A 6022-nucleotide genomic window follows, 5' to 3' on the forward strand; every position below is an offset into this window, starting at 1 on the left:
AACATCATCCTAGAACATGCTATGCCTCCAGAATGATATTTCAAGATTAACATTTTTGTCTCCAAAGAATGTCCATTTTACCATCTTTACATTTAAGTAATAATTGGACACCACCTATATTTACTTTGAAGAACCAATTTGTTATTGAGGAATTATAAATGCTTCTATGTTGTTACCTGAAGACAGAAGATTTGATAGTAATTACATTCAAAATGTAAATTCTTGCTTCTCCTATGCTATGATTTTGTATTGTCCATGAGCATTAATACTTCATAGTTAAAGGAAATTACACTTTTTCAATAAACATATTTCATTTATTCCTGCAAGTAATTGTGTTTTGTGTCAGAATCACCACTGACTTTAGTATTTGCGGTCTCCTGGATGGTTGAGCAGCCACTGCATTAGCTGATCTTTGGGTTTATTTATTTCTTCATTAACTATATATTGTGTCCATTTTTTTCACAAATACTACATGGTTTTGTTTACTGCAAGGTTGTATTAGGTAATGTGAATACTTCAACTTCGCTCCTTTTCAAAATTGTATTGGCTATTCTAGTTTCTTTGTTTTCCATCAAAATGTTAGAATCAGTTTGTTAATATTTATAAATATATCCCATGGAGATTGTTATTAGTATTTAATTGTATCTATATATCAATTTTGGGGAATGGACATTTTAACACTATTGAGTCTTCCAATCCATGAACATATATCTGCACATATGTAGGTTTTCTCTGATTTCTGTGGTGAGCTCTAATTCAAAATTTAACAAGAATAATTGTCATTGTTCTAACAGAGGACATATTCTAATGGGGGAGACAAACAAAAGTTTAAAAACCAATCAGACATCTAAATAACTGAATAAAAGTAATAAGTTAACAGAATTATAAAGTTTTTATAATGATTAATTAAATAAACAGCAAAACTCACACAAGAAGAAATAGACAATTTTTATAGGTCTGTATCTATGAAATAAATAGAATCAATAATAACCTTTCAAAACAGAAAGCACCAAACACTGATGGGTTCTCTGGAAACTTCTACAAAACATTTAAAGAATAAGTTACATCAATTCTCTGCAATCACTTCTAGAAGATAGGATCAGAGAGAATACTTCCTAACTCATCCTGTGAGGTCAACATTACCTTAATGACAACACTAGATAAAAATATTACAAAACATGAAGAAAGGAAGAAGGAAGGAAGGAAGAGAGGGAGGGAGGGAGGGAGAAGGAAGGAAGGAAGGAAGGAGGGAGGGAGGGAGGGAGGAAGGAAGGAAGGAAGGAAGGAAGGAAGGAAGGACGGAAGGAAGGAAGGAAGGAAGGAAAAGAAAGAAAACTACAGACCAATATCTAAATAAACATTGATACAAAAAGTTTCAACAAAATATTAGCAAATTGAATCCAGCATTGTATAAAAGTAATTATACACCATAACCAAGTGGAACTCATTTCAATTATGCAAGACTAGCTCAATACTCAAAAATAAATTAATGTAATCTGTTAAATCAAGAGCCTAAAGAAGAAAATCACATGATCATTTTAATAGATATAGAAAAAGCATTGGACAAACTCCAACACCCATTCATGATAAAAACGTTCAGTAACCAGCAATAGAGGACTTCTTCAATTTAATAAAGACTATATTAAAGAAAAAAAAAAACCTGTGACCACCATTATACTTAATAGTGAGAAGTGAGAAACTTAAAGTTTTCCTGATAAGATCAGGAACAAGGAATGGATGTCCTCTTTTATCATTTCTCCTCAATAGCATTCTGGAAGACCTTGCTGATGTAATAATACAAGAAAAGGAAATAAGAGATATACTGAGAGAGAAGAAAGAAACAAAACTGTCTTTTTCCACATAGGGCATGATTGTCTATGTAGAAAATCCTAAAGAAATAAAAACAAAACAAAACAAAATAAAACAAAAAAACCTCCTGGAACTAATAAGTGATTATAGCAAGATGTAGTATATAAGGTTAATATACAAAAGTCAATTGCTTTTCTATATATTAATAATGAAGTAACATTTAAAATTTAAAAAAAATACCATTTACTTTAGCAGCTCCAAAATAAAATAAAATAATTTGATATAAATCTTAAAAAAATATGTACAAGATCTGAGAAAAACTATGAAAGTCTGATTTGAGAAATTAAAGAAAAACTAAATAAATAGAGAAATATTCCATGTTCATGGATAGAAAGACTCACGATTGCCAATATGTCATTTCTTCCCAAACTGATTTATAGATTCACTGCAATCTCACTCAAAATTCCAGCATATTGTTCTGTGGAATTTAACAAACCGATTATAAAGTTTATGAAGAGTCAAAAAAAAGAAAGAAAGAAAAGGAAAAACAGAATAGCTGACACAATATTGAAGAACAAAGTTGGAGAATTTACAGTACCTGACTTCAAGTCTTACACTAAAGCTACAGCCATCAAGATAGTGTGGTACTGGTGAAATAATAAACGAAATATCAACAGAGCAGAATAGAGAGCCCAGAAATAAACTCACATAAATGTAGTCAATTGATCTTTGCAAAAAGAGCAAAGGAAATACTGTGAAGAAAAGATGATCTTTCCAACACATGGTCCTGGAAAAGCTGGACACTCACAAGCAAAAAATAATATCTGTTTCAAAACAATTATCTTGGCAATTGATAGAACTAAGTAGACAGCAAATCACTAAAGCTATGGAAACAGAAACAAATTAACCAAATTAACTTTATTGGCATCTATAGTACATTACATCCAACAATGATAGAAAGCACATTGTTTTTAAGTGCTTATGGAATACTTCAAAATAGATCATATGCGGGGCTAGAAAATTGTTCTAATAAATAAAATTCAATATATTAATAAGGATAGATTCTAGTGACATTAAATTAGACATCAAGAACACACAGATATCTGGACAATCCACCAAAACAATACAATCTAAATCGTATAGATCAAACAGAAAGCACAAGGAAAGTTAAAATACAATTTTAAAAGAATTACAATGACAATTTTAAAAAGTACTAAAAGTCATGAGATTATATGTCAGCAGTAATTGTAAAGTCATTTATAGCTTTAAATGCATATAATATAAAAGAAGATAATGTGCTTACATATTTTTTTACAAAATATATACCTACAAAGACACATACATAGAAAGAAAACATTTTGAATGAATAAAAAATGTTTCATTTATTGGCATGATTGTGTTAAAATCCTGTTTTCTTATTTTAATTTCTTATCAAGGCAGATGAAATTAGTAACAGTAAAGGTTTAGTGTCTTCACACATCTAAAAATAGGGGAGAGCTGATTAAAATATAGAGGATCTCCCAAATTACCTTTATCTATATTTTAATCTCCTCAAAGTTACATAAACCACTCATCACTATTTGACTTAGGCTGGAAGAAGAGTTAAAATTAACTTATAGAGGGGAGTATAATTTGGGAAGGTCAAGGACAAAAAGAATTATTTGTAGTCAAGAGCAAGTCAATTGAAACTACTGAAATGCTCCTTCTTTATGTGAAGAATATTAAAGTGAAGCTTTCTTGTGAAAGCTTTGTAAATATGACTGTACCATCTTATTAAAGTGCCTCAATTGGTGAAAGCAAGACTTCTTCTCAAGGGTTATACTCTAGTCTTGAAACATCATACTAATTATATTAGTTGTAAATTAGCCAATGATATGAGTACATGCAGTGGGTCCCATCCACACTGAGGGCACAGAAAAGGTTCTCTGTAAGGAGAAATGTCCAGACCGTACTAATCTACTCTCCTTTCCTACCCAAAGAGCAACAATCAACACCATGTGTGGTTACTACGGAAACTACTATGAGGGTCGCGGCTACAGATGCTGTGGCTATGGAAGCTTGAACTGTGGCTAAGGCTCCTGCTATGGCTGTGGCTTCCACAGAGTGGGCTGTGGCTATGGCTGTGGCTTCCACAGAATGGGCTGTGGCTATGGCTGTGGCTATGGCTACTACTGTTGAGGACACCATGGGGAATTCCCATCCTGTACACCTGAACACGAGGATTCAACAATTGGGAATTCCACATTTCCTGTACCTATCTCTCAGGTGATGATTATTCTGCTTGATTAAAGTCTGGTATGGTCTATTGATGACCTTTGGTTTAGCCTATAAATTCCTTCATTTTACCTCATTAAGTGATAAGGTGAAATTTACCTGTGACCCACAGTTCTGCTATCATCAGGATATAATGTCACAGTAACTGCCTCAATGACTTCATGCTGGAGTTTGTTTCTCTATTGATCTAATAAACTTGTTTAATTCAAATGGCAGCTTTGATTTTTATTTCAGTCTTTTGATTTCTCAAGTTTCTTACTGATATTTTTGGTTTCAGTTTGCAAGAAAAGTAACAATTGTTTCCTGAGAGAGATATTTTCCTTTACTATTTTTCTGTCAACTTCTTGACCAATTCCATTGTCAATTGTCTTAGGAAGGTAACTCATTTTCTGTAAACTTCAGTTTCCTCCTTCATGACTGAGGGAATAATATTTGTTATGCTGGGTAATTCTCAACAATAAATGCATTATTATTTGTAAACTAATTTAAGCATGGTGTGTGGCGCATTTAAATAATAAAAAATAAAACAATAACTTCTTTAATTTTTATATTCAAATTTACTTGAGTCAGTTTCAGTAATTTGTATATTTAAAAGAATTCTTTTTATTTCGTCTAAGTTGTAGAATTTATTTTTACCTCTGTCATAATATCCACTTATTTTGGTGCCTGTATGATTTTAAAAGATGTTGATTCTTTTGTTTGCTTTAATAGTTTGTATTCTCTCTCTAATATTCTTGATTAATCTCTTTTAAAAAAAGGTTTAAATAAGACCAAAATGTTCCTAATATACAAAATTTCTCTCATACTATCGTACTAAGAAACAAAAAAAATTACAACTTAAATGAGAAAAGATAATCAACTGACCCTAACACTAAGTTAATCAAGTGTTCAAATTATCTGATGCAGATTTTAAAGTAGTCATCATAAAAATGTTTCAATATTAAATTCTATTGAAACAACTTAATAAAGACAGGGGAAGATATTTTGTAATGATTAAAAGAGCAATCCATCAGAAAGATATAACAATTTTAAATCAATATGTACCTAACATAACAGAGCACCAAAATACACAAATCAAAAATTAATAGAATTCAAGAAAGAAAGAGACTGCAATAATCATAGTTGGAGACTTCAGCATCCCATTTTGAATAATGGATAAATCAATAATGGATATTAATCATAATATAAATAGGCTTGAGAAATCCTGTGAAATAGCTAAACCTACCACACTTCTAAAGAGCATTTTACCCGACTCCAATAGAACACAAATTTCTCTCAAGTACACATATAGAATGTACTCCCAAATAGATTTTTTGCTAGGCCAAAAACAAAAGTCAATGAATTTATAAGAATTGAAATCATTCATAGTCTCATTTATTTGTCTATCTTCAACTGCTAAAGGAAGATATATCTACATAATTCTCTCCTCTAGATACTTCCAGAAAACATGCATTTGGGGGCAAGTTCATACTTTAATCTCTAGTCAGAAAATATTTTTATATAGACCTATTGTATGTGTTAGGTATTCCAAATTTTAAAATTAGTTACTAAAATTAGTTACTAATATATTAATATATTATTGATTTATATTTTATTATTAATAATAATAATAAATGAAGAGAATTTAGAGAAGTTATTTTAAACAGCTTTACTGAACATTATCCAGTCTACCAGGATCAGAGATATGCTTTGCAGCCTATAGTGTAGATCAGACTTATGTTTGCATGAGTGCAGTCTACCTAAGCCACTGCATTATTATGAAAGATAACAGGTCTCTTTCAAAAAGGCAAGTAGAGATCGACCCCTTGAAAGTTTCACTACAACAGACTTCAAATTTTATATTTTCCTGGGACAATGTAAGAATGCTAGACAGGGAAGTCATTTGTGCAGCTAAAATGTATGAGTTCGAGAACATATTGCCAATGAGTGGAAAAAAAAA

Source organism: Pteropus alecto, unplaced genomic scaffold, assembly GCF_000325575.1.
Source record: "Pteropus alecto unplaced genomic scaffold, ASM32557v1 scaffold81, whole genome shotgun sequence".
NCBI lineage: Eukaryota > Metazoa > Chordata > Mammalia > Chiroptera > Pteropodidae > Pteropus > Pteropus alecto.